The following is a 16,114-nucleotide window of genomic DNA, read 5'->3' on the forward strand; positions in this document are numbered from 1 at the left end:
GTGGGAACGTGCAGTAAGATGGTGAAGGGCCTTTGATATACTAAGGAAGGCAGACTTATGTGATCACATCTATGCATATGTATTTTTTTCTATTTTCCCTCTCTCTAGGGCATCTCCCCCAAAATTCTGAATGTGGTGGGTGGTTTGAACTATATTTGACAGAAGAGCTGAGGTCTCAAATAGTTTAAGTTTCTAAAAGTTTCAAGCGAATAAACTACTTGGGTAAAGACAGAGATTTTGTTAATTCCCCAGGGAAAAATGAACTTCAGTATAAACCCAAACCTTGTTAGACATCAGAGTATCCAAACAGGAGCCCGCTCAGGAGACACTAATCCATGAGATCAGTGAGTAAAGCCTTGTGCTACTGCTCACGAAATGAGTTAGCTTTGTTTTTCAGAACATCTTACAGCCAATTCACGTATCTCTGGATAAAAGGCAATTAGAGCAATAACCTAAGACAGGAGAGCTTAAAGTTCAAAACCCCTCTGTGCCCCAGATTTAGTGCTTGATTTGAGCAATGCCACAGCTTCTTGTTCCTCAGTTCTCTACATGTCAAACGAGGTCAGCTGCACTGCCCTGTCTCTGAGGTGTGGACAAGATAAATCCACTTAAGGCTAAGGTGTGATCAAGTATTAGAGTGGTGGTGCCAAAGAGAGATGTTTGGAGATATCAGATGGTTTGTTAATCTCAACGCTAGGCTACTAATGAGCTGCCTGGAAATCTGCATATAAATACAGGGCTTGGGAGCTCTGTGAAAGATCTGGCTTTCAGACTGCTGAGCCCTAGACCTTCAACTAACCCCCCAAAATGTTGGGTTCTGCATTAGGTCTATTTTGCTGGTCAAATTGTAAGCAAAGACAGCAGTCACATCTGAGTGAAGCATGATGACATTATTTCATCAATGCAATATATTTCCCTCTTCTTTCATTTTCTGCGGTATTTTACACTTTTTTGTACCTTACCTGCTATCTAGCTTAGTTTCACCCATAAAATCCATGTACTTGGAACCAGAAGTTTGTCTGCAGTGGCATCCTTGTTGTGGACTGAGAGTACCTGGCATGGCAGTGAAGGTAGTGCTGGGATCTCTGGAAAACCAGAAATGGGGATAGTCAGTGCACACTGGAGGACACTGCAAAGCAAGCTGTGACACCAGTTTGCTAACATTAATATGAAGCCTCAAGTAGATCTGCCTTCATCTTGGAGTTGACCTACTTATTCTGTCCCAACTCCACAGGAGTTTATTTGTTCTGATTATTTAATCGTGTTTACACCCTGCATTGGAAATTTTTAGGAATTTTTCTGCGAGTCAAAGGAATAGATGGAGACCAGAAATAAGGTTGAGTCTGCTTTGGTGTTCTCGCTGTTAACTAGTGGTTAAAGTAGATCATTAATTCTACAGATATTTAATTATAGGAAATAAAGATGGAAATTCTAATTTTTTTCCCTTTTGTGTCCATGGATTTTTCCTCTATCCCTGCTAACACAAGCCAAAATAGCTTGTTGTGGACCATGAGTAATATTAGAGGGGCAGGTCATGTTGTATGGAGGTCAGCTCCTACCACATAGCACAGCTTACAACTGGAGGCCCTTGGATGTTGAGCAATTTAATGCTACCACTTCAAGGGCTTCAGATCTACATCTCTTTTCCATATAAGCCACATTGCAATTCAGAAATAAGTGGATTTATGAGACTCTAGAACATTTACATTTGAAAAAAAAGCTTTGTACTCTTGCACCTGTAAGGATATAGGAATGGCATTAAGAGGCCAGAGTCCCTGAGAACTGAAAATAGGATACATCATGGGACTGAGTTTTCTCCTATAACTGGGAATACATTAGCAGAGGAGAAATGAACTTTTGGGGAGGACAGGATAAGATTAGGGAGTTGTAAATGAAAGTAATAAGGTCAGCATTTGAGAAATGCTGGTCACTTCAGGTTCTGGGCAGGCTTTCATGTTGGGGTATCCATCTGAACCTGAGCACCAACGTCCTCTGAGACTCTTCTGTTACTAAAAGGAACCACCAAGAGAAAGTGATAGCCATGAACTCCTGGCAGGCAGGCAAACCAAGGTCTCTCTCCTGAGGTCATCTGCAAGTATCATGTGACTCTCACACCAGCTAGCAATGTTAACTTTAGAGGTGAGATTTGCCTTGCACTGCTGGGAAGTGTACTACATCAGGACTGTGGGGATCCAGGATGGCTGAAGACTTCAGAAACCAGTATCAGCGGGGCTACGATGTAGTCAGAGTCACTGAGGAAATCAGCATTTTCAAGCCCAGAAAAATTAAGGTAGGCTCTCTTAGTCAATAAGGACAATATAAGGACACTATTAAAGGTGGCATACATAAATACCCTAGCAGAACCCTTCCCTCTTTCTCTGGGATGCCAATTTCCATTGATTTAGCAAACTATGTTTGGGAAGAGAGGATTTCTTGACACAGGTGGTGGAGGAGCCAACAAGGAGAGGTGTGCTGCTGGACCTCGTACTAACAAACAAAGAAGGACTGGTGGAAGATGTGAAGGTTGGGGGCTGCCTTGGCTGCAGTGACCATGAGATGGTGGAGTTCAGGATCCTGCGAGGAGGCAGCAGGGCACCAAGTAGGATCGCAACCCTGGACTTCAGGAGAGCAAACTTTGGCCTCTTCAGGGACCTACTTGGAGGAATCCCATGGGTGAGGGCCCTAGAAGGAAGGAGTGTTCAAGAGAGCTGGTTAATATTCAAACATCACTTCCTCCAGGCTCAAGAGCGGTGCATCCCTATGAGTAGGAAGTCAAGCAAAGGAGGCAGGAGACCTGCATGGATGAGCAAGGAGCTCCTGGCAAAACTCAACCAGAAGAAGGAAGTATACAGAAAGTGGAAAGGGGGACAGGCCACTTGGGAGGAATATAGGAATGTTGTCAGAGCATGCAGGGATGCAACGAGGAAGGCTAAGGCCCGTTTGGAATTAAATCTGGCTAGAGATGTCAAGGACAGCAAGAAGGGCTTCTTCAAATACATCAGCAGTAAGAGGAAGACTAGGGAAAATGTGGGCCCTTTGCTGAATGGGGTGGATGCCCTGGTGACGAAGGATGCAGAGGAGGCAGAGTTACTGAATGCCGCCTTTGCTTCAGTCTTTACTGGTCAGGCCAGCCCTCAGGAACCCCAGACCCTGGAGGCAAGAGAGAAAGTCTGGAGAGAGGAAGACTTTCCCTTGGTGGAGGAGGAGTGGGTTAGAGATCATTTAAGCAAACTTGACACCCACAAATCCGTGGGCCCTGATGGGATGCACCCACGAGTGCTGAGGGAGCTGGTGGATGTCATTGCTAAGCCACTCTCCATCATCTTTGAAAGGTCATGGAGAACAGGAGAGGTGCCCGAGGACTGGAAGAAAGCCAATGTCACCCCAGTCTTCAAAAAGGGCAAGAAGGAGGACCCAGGGAGCTGCAGGCCAGTCAGCCTCACCTGCATCCCTGGAAAGGTGATGGAGCAGCTCATCCTGGAGGCCATCTCCAAGCATGTGGAGGACAAGAAGGTGATCAGGAGTAGTCAGCATGGCTTCACCAAGGGGAAATCATGCCTAACCAATCTGATAGCCTTCTATGATGGAATGACTGGCTGGGTAGATGAGGGGAGTGCAGTGGATGTTGTCTACCTAGACTTCAGCAAGGCTTTTGACACTGTCTCCCATAGCATCCTCATAGACAAGCTCAGGAAGTGTGGGTTAGATGAGTGGACAGTGAGGTGGATTGAGAACTGGCTGAATGGCAGAGCTCAGAGAGTTGTGATCAGTGGCGCAGAGTCTAGTTGGAGGCCTGTAGCTAGCGGTGTCCCCCAGGGGTCAGGACTGGGTCCAGTCTTGTTCAACTTCTTCATCAATGACCTGGATGAAGGCACAGAGTGCACCCTCAGCAAGTTTGCTGACGATACAAAACTGGGAGGAATGGCTGATACACCAGAGGGCTGTGCTGCCATTCAAAGAGACTTGGACAGGCTGGAGAGGTGGGCAGAGAGGAACCTCATGAAGTTCAACAAAGGCAAGTGCAGGGTCCTGCACCTGGGGAGGAATAACCCCATGCACCAGTACAGGTTGGGGGTTGACCTGCTGGAAAGCAGCTCTGCCGAGAAGGACCTGGGAGTGCTGGTGGACACCAAGTTAAGCATGAGGCAGCAATGTGCCCTTGTGGCCAAGAAGGCCAATGGTATCCTGGGCTGCATCAGAAAGAGTGTTGCCAGCAGGTCAAGGGAGGTGATTCTCCCCCTCTACTCAGCCCTGGTGAGGCCACATCTGGAGTACTGTGTCCAGTTCTGGGCTCTCCAGTACAAGAGGGATGTGGCACTACTGGAGCAAGTCCAGCGAAGGGCTACAAAGATGATTAGGGGACTGGAGCATCTCTCTTATGAGGAAAGGCTGAGAGAGCTGGGCCTGTTTAGCTTGGAGAAGAGAAGGCTGAGAGGAGATCTTATCAATGTGTACAAGTATCTGAAGGGAGGGTGTCGAGAGGATGGGACCAGACTCTTTTCAGTGGTGCCGAGCGACAGGACGTGAGGCAATGGGCACAAACTGAAACACAGACACTTCCATCTTAACATGAGGAAAAACTTTTTCACTGTGAGGGTGACAGAGCACTGGAACAGGTTGCCCCGAGAGGTGGTGGAGTCTCCTTCTCTGGAGATATTCAAAACGCGCCTGGATGCAATCCTGTGCAGTGTGCTCTAGGTGACCCTGCTTGAGCAGGGGGGTTGGACTAGATGATCTCCAGAGGTCCCTTCCAACCTCAGTGATTCTGTGATTCTGTGATTAAAAATATTGGCCAACATAAGTTTTTTAGTGCATAGTAGTATCTGTGCACACTGGAGCTTTAAAGTTATTTTTCTTTTCCCCCCCCCTTTTTTTTTTTGGACACTGAAAAATTGTCTCTTACTTAAATACGCAAAAGATTCTGAATCCTAAATGTCTGTGCATTGCAGTCAGCTGCAAACAGGACAGCTGAAGCATCTGTTATCTGTGGAGAGAGCCCCTGTGCCACCGTGTTCTGCATTAAAAATGTCCTTGTACCTGCCAGCCGGCATGGTTGGTTTAACACTTTAGATGTCTGCTGTATGTTGTTGGGGCTGAACACAACATGGGATGTACCACGGGGGAAATAAAATGCCTCCCGATTCTGTCCTTATCCAGTAAGGTCTCGCTTCAGCTATCTGAGCAAATTTCTTTATTGTGATAGAGCAGAAAATGCTGGAGCAGAATCTGGGTCAGAACAGGATTCTGCAAGCGAGACCTGTGGCTTGGTTGTCAGGGTCTGAAAAGGATCCAAGTCCTGCAGGGTTTTTTGGAATAAAATCATTCTTTGAAGGGGAGATCTGCTCTTAGAAGATGACCATCTCTCTCCCTGCATACTGTCCCTCCTTGGAGTAAATCATGTCCTGTAATGATAAAAGAGCAAGATAGGAATCTGAGATGATGATATGCAACCTGGAACTTTGTGGATTTTTTTTTAGTAACTTTGCAACTGTATTTTGTAATGCATCGTATATCAGAACTTCTTGAAGCCTGCTTGAGGATCTGCTCATGTAGTATAGTGGAGTTACAGGTAACATTTTATAAGAACACCTCACAAGTAGGTCATAGCACAGCATGTTAGAAAAAAACAATAATATTAAAACAGGAGGTTTCAGGGCTGGTTTCTAGGATTTACTGAGTGTTAGAAGATTATAGCTGCCCCAGTGGTACTGCGTAGCACACAGTGTACCCTGCCTAGTGTGTGATGTGGGACTGGCCAGGACACTTCATCCCCCACTGCTAGTCCATCTCTCTGCTCCCTATCCATAGTGTTGTTGCTCCCAGCTCTTCAGAAAACGGATTTAGATTGGTGGGTCAGGATTTTTTTTCTTTTTCAGTGTATAAAAAGAAAATGCTACTATGCGTCACACTGAATCCCATCTAAGATGTTTTGGAGTTCAACTCCTGTGATTAAGAAAAGAATTGGGTGGATTTTTTTATTTGTGTGGAGTACAGATCTGATTGCACACTGGTGGGATTGTGTTCCTGTATCACTTAAGCGCCTTTGAAAATCCCAGTTATTGCTGTCTGCCCATTGTGTTTTTATTGTGGCTAATACATGGGCCACAACTGATAGTGAGTCTGGGCATATGCTTCTATTTAATGGAATATGTGAAAGCCATATTTTTTACTGTTCTGTTGTGATATCAGGAATCAGAAACTGAGGTCCAATATTGCACTCTGTCACCTGTTCACTGCATGTGCGTGAGTGGGGCACACTCGAATTGCATTCAGATCACAAGGCATGAGCCTATTTCAAAGCTGCATGTTCTCAGGTTCTGAAAATATAGGTAATGGGATTAAACGCAAATCCACATCTCCCAGGACAAAGCTTTATTTGTCAATATACATTAGCTGAAGTGCTGGTTCCTTTACTTTAACGAGATAAATACTAGACCACAGGTAACATGACTGCTTACTTTCAGTGATGTCTAGGGCATCTTTAAAAATGTATCATTTTTGAGTTTACAAATGCCCAAGACAGAAATGTTGCATGTGGCTAAATTACTATGAATCACAAACATACTGACTACTGGCTGCTGCGTCAGTGCAGGGAATTGTGTTGGTGGAGCTGATCATGCCTTTGGCAATGGTTTGCCTACCCAGAACTTGGTAATTCTCTATCATGACATAACGGCATATCACCAGAGATTATGTTTTCTGAGAATTAAATTTAAATGTAACTGTCAAAGAGCTCTTGCTGATCAGGTATGATTAAATCCCATACGCAATGAAAGTTTAATACTTCTGATGGCCAATAAAAATCTGAGATGTTGAAGGTGGAAAAACAGCACACAAATAACGGCTTCCAAAAAGAAGGATGGGTATGAGATTCATCTCATAAAGTTTTCAGCAGCTATAGTACAATGCCCAGGCCTGCACAAGTCACCCTGGGATCTCATTTTGATCATTAGCGAGAAACAAGCACTGATGCTGCACGTCTGTTTCCATACCAAGTTTTTCACCCAGATAGCTTAGGCCAGAAATATTCTTCAGCACTGAGTGCCCAAACCATTCACTGGCTGTGAGAGGAGTTTCTTCTGATGCTTCTCAGCAGCATGGCAATGAAGCAATCCTAAATGTGGAGATAAGGTAGTGATTATTCAGGCAGTCATGACAATAGTATCCCTATTATATTAGGTCATCTGATTCATCTCTGTAGTAGCATTCTCCGTGGTACAAATCCGGACAGAAGGCTTATAGTGGTTGATAACTTTATATAGGCAAAATTTGGAATTTTCTATCATGTGGAAAATTCGGTTGTTTCAATATTTTTTTCATCCTGATCCGACAGGGATATATTCATATATCTAGACTTTTTTTTTTTCACAAAGTAAATTTCATCACCTTTGAAAACTTTAGTTCCAAAACGGTATAATGTTTCATTATTGACACCTGTAAGCAGAGTAAAAGCTTTCATTAGTCCTGAATGAACTAGACCACCTGAGTGACACGTCTGCTCCTCAACTGATTGGTGCAACATCTTGTATTGCTGGTAGCTGTCTTTGAACCTCATCAATGCTAAATGAGTGTGAATGTAACAGATGCACGGGAAAGCATAATTATGTCATATTCTTCACAGTCATAACTTGGGACTGCAGAGGAACAAGGTAGATCACGTTCCACAGCTTTACCAGCAATATCCTGCAGCCACCACTGTGCATTCCTCCATGGAAGTGCTTACAGCCCAAGGGCAACCAAAGCCCCATCTTCATGTTTCTTCCTTATTTGTTCGTAAAAGACACTTAAGCCGACTCTTCTCTTTCCCTGAGAAATGGTAAAGTGTTGTTAGTGATGTTGCTTTTCCTGCGTATGGTCTCGCTGTTTATCATTAGGAAGTTTTTCTATACTGTTTCTCTTCCTTTCTAATACTCTCTGCTCAGCAAAATGCCGACTCGTTTCACTGTGTTGGTGCTCTGACACAACATTCAGTCTGCTCCTTCATTTCCTTCATGAATAGGTACTTTATTTCCCCCCTTGAGTGTTTGCAGTGGAACCGCAGAGAAACCTTCCAGAGACAGGAACACGAAAGAAGGGCTTACTGAGAAAGATAGTCTAGGCTCATTTTTTTGTGTAAAGATTTGATTCCCTGTGGGATTTGAGTTTTTTCTTTGTTCTTTTGTTCCCCCCCCCCCCACCATGACCACTTTGGCACAATATCTGAGCCAGCATCTCTTAGGGATGAAAGGAGGAGTGAATTTGAGAATGAGCTTGAGTACTTCACATTACCATCGTTGTAATGAGCTCTTTGCCTCCGTTCTTCAGTGTTCTTCCCCAGTCCCAAAGCCCCTTTTGGGAATATTAGAGTGAGAGCTACAGCAAGATGCACTTGTTGGAACTGTTTGTAGGGAGGAGTGAAAGGAAGGAATGTGTGTGATAGTCGAGGGCAAATAGCTTTAATTTAATTAGTGGATTAATTAAAGCTTTCTCCCTTGGGTAGGATATATGTGTGTGTGTGGAGAAAGTGTTTCTGCAGCCTCCTGTAGCTGTTCATCACACATCTCTGTTCCAAGTGTGACTCAGATGAGGTTTCTATTGAACTTGCTGGGAGCCTGCACAAAACAAATTTCCTGTCTAAGATCTTTTCTCCCTGGGCTTTTGTTTAAATGTAATGAAGTATAAATGGGCAAATAATAATGAGTAATAACAATAACTTGCCTTTCAAACGAATGTGGCATCCGGTAGCATGACAAATGAAGGACTCCTAAAAGCCTCTCTGTTTCCCAATGTCCTCACAGTGAAAGAAGTCTTACATTAGCAGAGATTCCCTCTGCCTTAGCCAAGTGAAACTCATCAAGAGTTCTTCACTGTGATAATCCCTTCAGCTATTTGGTTGCCTTGATTCTGGGACATGTTACAGAACGGGAAGCTGTGTAGATCCTGAGGAAGTCAGATGAAGGCCAACAGCGTCCTGGGCTGTATTAACAGGACAATAGCTGGTAGATCAATGGAAGTGATTATTTCCCTCTGCTCAGCACTTGTTAGACCATATCTAGATTGTTGCAGCCAGTTTTAGGTCCCTCAATACAAAAAAGGTGATGATCAGCTGAAACAAGTTCAGTGGAGAGCCACCAAGACAGCCTATGAGGACAGGCTAAGGAAACTGGGCTTGTTTAGCTTGAAGAAGGAAGGGCTTTTGGAGGGACCTAACAGCAGCATTCCAAAAGCTATGAGAAGGTCATCAAGAAGATGGAGCCAGGCTCTTCAAAGTGGTGTGTGGCAGAAGGATAAGAGACTATGGGCATAGGCTGAAACAAGAGAGGATCAGAGTGGATACAAGAAGAAACCCTTTTCCCATGAGGACAGTTAAACGTTGAAGCAGGCTGCCCAGAGCAGTTGTGCAGTCTCCATCCTCGGAGGCTTTCAAAGCCCTGAGCAATCTGTTCTGACCCCACTGCTGACCCTGCTTTGAGCAGGAGGTTGGACCAGAGACCTCCTGAGGTCCCTTCCAACCTGAATTATCCTGTGATTATATGATTCTGTCTAAAAAGTAAATGTCATATACGTAGCTAGAAAATAGCTTTGGGTTATCCTGATCTCACAGCCTCCAGATGAAAGCAGAGGTGTATGAGGGCCTGGAGCTCTAAACACAAAATCAGGACAACACAGAAAAAGAAGGTTAACAGCTTCAGACTATCTTTTATGCCCTCCTGGTTTTGGGTTGCTCTGACACCAAATGCAGCCTTCAAAGGCTATTTTTAATAGGGGACATTTCTGTATTACCAGCACTGTCTGATGAGTGAAATAAAAGGTGTGCTTCTCCCAAGAATCCTCTGGAGGGAACAGGAGAGGGGAACAAGCCCTTCTGTCTGTTGCTACTGCTCTCAGAGAGGACAGCTCTAAGGATGTGGCAGGACTATGGCCAGAGCCCTTCTTATGGACCAGCTGGCAGCAATAAAACCCCTTATTTAGAGTTCAGCTAGGAGCCTTTATGCTCCAAAAGAGACCAGACTACAACCTTCCTGCAAAGATGGGGGACTGATTTAGCACAGCACATCTGGGAGCTGGACAAGCAAAATCATTGTCACCTAAATGATTATTCCGTTGGATCAGCAGTTCCCCAGATGAGGTGAGCAGTGTGCCCTGGAGTGGTCAGAGATGAAACAGTTAATCTCTTTCTGTCCCTTGCTTGCAGGTGTTCATTTGACTCTGAACACTTTATCCCAGATTTCTTTAAATATGACTCTCATTTTTCAGCAGGACACAATACTTTAACAAAGATAAAGCCTACCCTCCAACTTTCACTCTAGTCATTTCCATTTATTGATCTATCTGAACTCTTCTGCTGAATCCGCATAAAATATGGCTGTGTGGGTCTGAAGCAGAGTAACCACAGAGTCCAGAAAAAGAAAACTTATTGTTTTCCTCTGCCAAATACAAATTTCACCAATTTACACATGCATTATTTTCCTGCAACTCCCATTAAATGCATTTTTGCTTGTTAAGACAGACACTTTTGGAGGTTTGGATAAAGTTTGTATTTACACGGGATTGCTCTGCACCTAACGGCTCTGCCCAGAATCTGAGCCGTGTTCCAGGACTGCCCTGCCATGGCCTGTACCAAAACTTGGAGAGTGTCCAGGGAGCAATCTGTGGTGGTCTGCACAAGGCTCGCACCTCCAATAGGCTGCAGTTAGGTCATTCCACTCATGTTTGCTCAAGGAGAGGCGAGAATCTTCCCATGAAGGTTTAGTCAGATTTACAAAGGGCTAGACACTTCAGACACTTAAATCCCATTGTTATTGATTACTTTTGAAAACCAGTGGGAATTACAATGTTGGTAGGTGACTGTCATCTTTTCAGGCCTAGGCTGACCTCCAAGGAATGAGGGAGGAAGGCATCTAGCATGTGTTATTGGGAGCTGAACTTTTAGAAGCTGAATCTTTAGAGGAGAAAGTCTGAGGAACAACAGAAGAAACCCATTTTACATAGTGCAGTTGCAACCAGAACTGGTCACTGAACTTTGAAAATTTACTTCAAGTACATTGGGTCTAACAGGATTTCTAAATACTTTTCCAGCGAGTGGTTCTTCCCCTCCAGTAAAAGGCTTCATGAGCCTCTCATTTGGGATTGCCCGCTCTTAGAGATAGGATAAAGGAACGTATTGGTTTAACTCAAGATGTCAACTCCTGCAGAAGCCAGAAACTGTACGGAGAATGCCTTATCATGTTCAAAGAGAGGTTTTACTGCTGATCTCCAGGATGAAAAGCCAGTTAAGGCAAACTCAGAAATAGCCCATGTTGTCAGAAGTACCCCATGTTGCACAACACATCTTTTGTCCAGACCCACCAGTTGAGAAGGTATCCATCAAGTGAAGGGAACTGCTGACTGCACTGCAGCTATTTTCTAATCTGCCGTGAGACATGCATCTCTCGGGGAGCCATATCTTAAATTCATGTAAACCAGCTTGAAAGGCATCAGTGCCCTAATTTGGCAGTTTGCTCTGTCTTTTTGTGTAGAATTTGCTTAAAGCATCATGTCAAAACTAAGCTGCAGACTGTACAATTGTGCCTCAGTTTGAATAAGTTTCTAATCACTTTACCCTTTCACTTAGTCTGGAGTGCTTCGAAATTACAGTAGTTTGGGTGCCATTTAGACAGGCAGACAAAGATGCAATCAAGTAGCAACGTAAGGCCTTCCTGGAGACAACAATTTATTTAATGCCAAGCCAGTGCTGTGGGGACCAGCAATGATGTAAATCAGTTCTGAAAAAATCCAGACAATCAGAGCTCCTTCCCAAGCACCTATATTTTTAACATCATGATTTACAAGCCTTGGCCCTGGTTTGACCTGTTGAATCACTGCTTGGTAGGAATAGGGCTAAAATCCAGTAATGTTGTTCCCATTGCAAAGTAGGCTTCCTTTCTGTAATCCCCACATGCTAATGGATTTTATTTTATTTTTTTTTAGCTAACTTTTTAAAACTGATAGTCATAATGGAATTAGTACCAAGTGTAATTCAGTACGAAGTGGGTGATCTGATAAGCCTAGTGGATTAAACTCCTCTCTCATATTACTTTAGAGACAACACATAGACAACAGATGAATCAGAATCTGTTTATCTTTATAGCTTATGTTGATGCAAAAGACTGTCCACGAAGGACTTAGTGAAGGGGTTTTTTTGTTTGCTTGTTTTTCCCCTGTTTTTCTTTGTGTTTTTCGTTATTAACATGGTGCCTGAACAGACACATCCTGAATGGAATGGAAATATTCATTTTGCAGAACTCTGAATAAGGCCTTTACAGGTAGAATACAGAAACATGACAGATGAAAGAACAATTAACAGTATCGAAATGCTATATTTGATCAGGTCTTTGTAGAAATGAAAATGGTTTTACACGAGGAGACCTGTGTCCACTGGATGTAACTGAAGAAATGACTCAAGTGCCAAAATTTAAGTGCCTTTTGCCATTGAAGATGCCATGCAGTGTCCAGGACATCCTGACAGGGGAAAATTCCCCCCACCTGATTCCTTCCCTGGAGCATCTGTATGTTTGAGCAACATCTTGCTCAAACTGGTGACTCTTAAATCTGCTAATCCAATTTACGTGTCTGGCTAGGTCAGGTCTGGAAGCAGCACAGGTGCATTAACCTGGTGCTCTGCTCAGGTTTATGGACTAGCAATGACTTTCTTAATGGAACAGTTCACAATAAAGCAGCACCTTGAGACTATGTGTGAGAGAATTTATTTAGGTGTAAACATGATTACTATTAATATTGCTATAATGCCAAGGGAACCACAAAGAGTTAGGTACCATAAGCTATGCACAGCACATGTCAGTTTATTTCTAAAATAACCACCTTAATAAAAATAAATGAAGAAAAAGAAAAGCCATCAATTTGTTGCACAGAGTGTCTTTACTAGCTGCTTTTGTCTTTTTGTATATTCTCACAGCTGAAAAGAAACATTGATTGCATTTATCGTTTTAAAGCATTCATCTGAATATGTTTGTCAGAATTTGATTCTTCAGTGTTTTTAAGTAAAATCTTTTGATTGATTTTGTGTTATCTGTAAGAATACTAGCTTTTCAAAATTGCTGTGAGTCAAAGTCCTTCACTCCTTTGGGAGTAATAATAACCAAAAAATATGAATTTCATACAATTTCCACCTGGTTTCTTGATTTTTCTAGTATGTGTCAAAGTATTCCTTAACTGCACATGTCACTGATATCTTCTGGGAAACTGAAACCAGACTGTCTCTGCTGAATTCAGGAAATTGCAAATGTCCTTGAGGCAAAAGAAGCAAAATCAGGAGGCCATGAAGGATCATGCTTACACTTCCATTTGAACTGTGCTCTGCTGTTCAGTTGTTAGAGACCGACTCAAGAGTTAAAGGCACAAGCTCTGTGTTCAGTCCATAATGAAGGAGAAACATTAAAAATATGGATCCTTTGAGGAAATCATGACAACCTTATTACAGCTCTGCATTCAACGGAGAAACCTTTTTCTCTAAACAATCTGACTGAGATTTTCTCAGGTAAAAGGCACTGATAATTAGTGCAGAAGGCAGGTAGCTCCTATTCTTTCCTCCGATGCTGAGGCTACGGTTTCCTGTCTGTCCTTGCCTTCTGTCTCAGCATCCTCATTCCTTGATAATTTTTTTTTGAAGACTGTTGATGGAAAGTGCTATGCAACAACATAAAGAAGGTTATAGCGGGTCACATTCTGCCAATAGCGATAGCTTGGGGAAGGCTACAGGGGCAGGTGAAGCATATCACTCCAGTGCTCTCTCCCTGCCTCCGGCAGTCTGCATCTTAAATACTTCCTGGACCAGACTTATTCATCTGACTAAACACAGCTGTCTATGATGAAAACAATAAAATCTGAGCTATTCAGCTTAGGCTCTCTTTATAGTCAGGCAAGTCCTGGCTGTGATTTACCTTGCACTAATGAAGATGACAAAAATAGAATATAAATCACTTTCTTTTGTCCTTTGACTATAAACTGAATCTAAATTGAGTATCTTAAAGGTCTATGACTATCTCACAGGATGTCAACAGTTAGGCAAGGTGGATTTCTTTTTTTTAAATATCCTTTGATGGACTTTATATCCGTAAAAGTCCTATAAGCATCTAACATCCACAATATCAAGCTTCAAAGAGTTCCACAGGTAAACAATAAGCATGTGAAGAAACATTTCCTCTTGTTTATTTTTAACCTGCCTGCTTAGACCTGGCAAATATAAAAGGACAACTTTTGTAATCTGCACATGCTGAACAATATAGAAACTGCTATACTCATATACTCAGACGGTCCGCAGAAGACACCCCTTTCGGGACTGGGCAAGTGTGAAGAGTGAGCCAGTATTTGCAGCACAAGCCTTGTTTATTTGCTATTTCTCTTTTCTCTCTCTCTCTCTTTTTTTTTTTTTTAAGATATTCTCAGAATTTGAATGTTGGCCAACACAATTTTCCCAGTCTTCCATGAGATTTAGGGGATAATGTAGCAAAAGCCTTTATGTTCTTGGGAGATCCCAGAGATTTGTGACAATATACATTTTCCAAGCCCTTGAGAGCCCTTAGGATGGAACATGGTTTGTTTTGAAGACAAACAAACCTAATATGGTTATGCCTGACGTATCCCACTGAGAAAACTGCTGAAATTTATTCCTGGGAAAAACAGCATTTAAAAATGGCTCTGGATCTTTGAGATGAAGCTGTGTAGCATTACTGGTTCCTGCAGATGGAGAATGAAGCTTTCCTGGAGAGACTCATTCAGAAATCCTCTCTGTGTTTGAAATACTGTTAGGGATGGCATCTCATAGCTGTCATAATGTCAAACGTGTGCAAATGGCTCCCTCCCTCCTAGCATGCACAACACAAGCATCACCAAACTAGGATGATGCGTGCCTTGGCGTCTGTTCTAAGTGGATATGAAGTGTGTTGTGGCAGGTCAACGGATTAGCAACCCAAACTGTTCCCCCCATCATCTGCTAGAGACTATCACCCTTTCCTGAGAAGTAAAGTTGACCTATGTGCATGAAGCCCCCAAAATAACCTGAAGTACTAGTAGATCAAGTTCAGGTATTGCTTATTCTATTTATTTGCTCACACTTAACCAGTGAGGGAAAACAGACCACTTGGCAGGTACGTTCTGCTACCGCTGTAGTTCTCCATCCTTAACAGTGATGATCCTCAACAAAAAGATCTTCTCTCTATACTGGGTATGGGAAATATGCAACAGGGGAAGATTACTTGTGGCGAGCAAGGATGACCTATCCCACCTTCAACAAGTGCACTGATTTTCTTTGTGTTTTCCACGGAGTACAATTTGGACCTTAGCATTGTCCCTTTAAATTGATCTAGCGAAATCTGAGATTGTATTTCCCTTAAACTGATATCCCCTGGACATTCGCTGCAGTGGGAATAAAATCTTGTATTGTTTTCTGGGAACAGGTCCCATTCTTATTTTGTTGCTGCTTTGAGATTGCTTGCATGCTGTTGGCCACAACATTCCTCTTATAGACTCATTTTTCTTTTCTTTTTTCTTTTCTTTTCTTTTCTTTTCTTTTCTTTTCTTTTTTTCTTCACTTTTTTTTCTTGTAGTGGACTACCTTAAAGCTGTAAAGATAAAAAAAAAAAAGAGAGAGAGAGAGAGATTTGAATCAAGTCATCTCAGTTTAATTGGCATTGCATTCTCTTTTGGCAAGAAAGCTGCCTTGTATTCACTGGGAAGAAAGGAAGAAAGAACCATTAAGGAATAGACAGGGTGAAAGACTGCGAGAAAGAGCTTTTAATTTAGCTTTGAGTCCTGAGTGAGGTTAAAGTAATGCCTAAGACTCATTAGAAATTGATGGAAGTTCAAACTGAGTCTCAATTGATTTCTGATTCCCCTTTGAATGATTTCCTTATTTAGAGGTCCTTTCCTTTCCGCCTTATATGAGGAAGAACTATAATAAAAGAAAGCAAACACACTAGAAATTACACTTTTACAGGTAGAGCAACGTGAAAAACCTTATGAGCACTCTAATTCCACAGTTTAGCCTGAAGCCTTCTGAAAAAGATAAGGAGTCCTTTGTAGTTTCCTCTTGCCTCCTAAGGATGTTTTGTTTCTTTTCTTTTCGGGGACCTCAAAG

General features: G+C 42.7%; 1 protein-coding gene across 5 annotated transcripts in view; it reads left to right on the forward strand.

Annotated features, from left to right (window-relative positions):
- ADCYAP1R1 (ADCYAP receptor type I) overlaps window positions 1–16,114 on the forward strand; it is a 149,432-nt gene that overhangs the window by 42,922 nt on the left and 90,396 nt on the right. The window lies entirely within an intron of this gene.

Source organism: Apteryx mantelli, chromosome 2 (genome assembly GCF_036417845.1).
Source record: "Apteryx mantelli isolate bAptMan1 chromosome 2, bAptMan1.hap1, whole genome shotgun sequence".
Classification (NCBI taxonomy): domain Eukaryota; kingdom Metazoa; phylum Chordata; class Aves; order Apterygiformes; family Apterygidae; genus Apteryx; species Apteryx mantelli.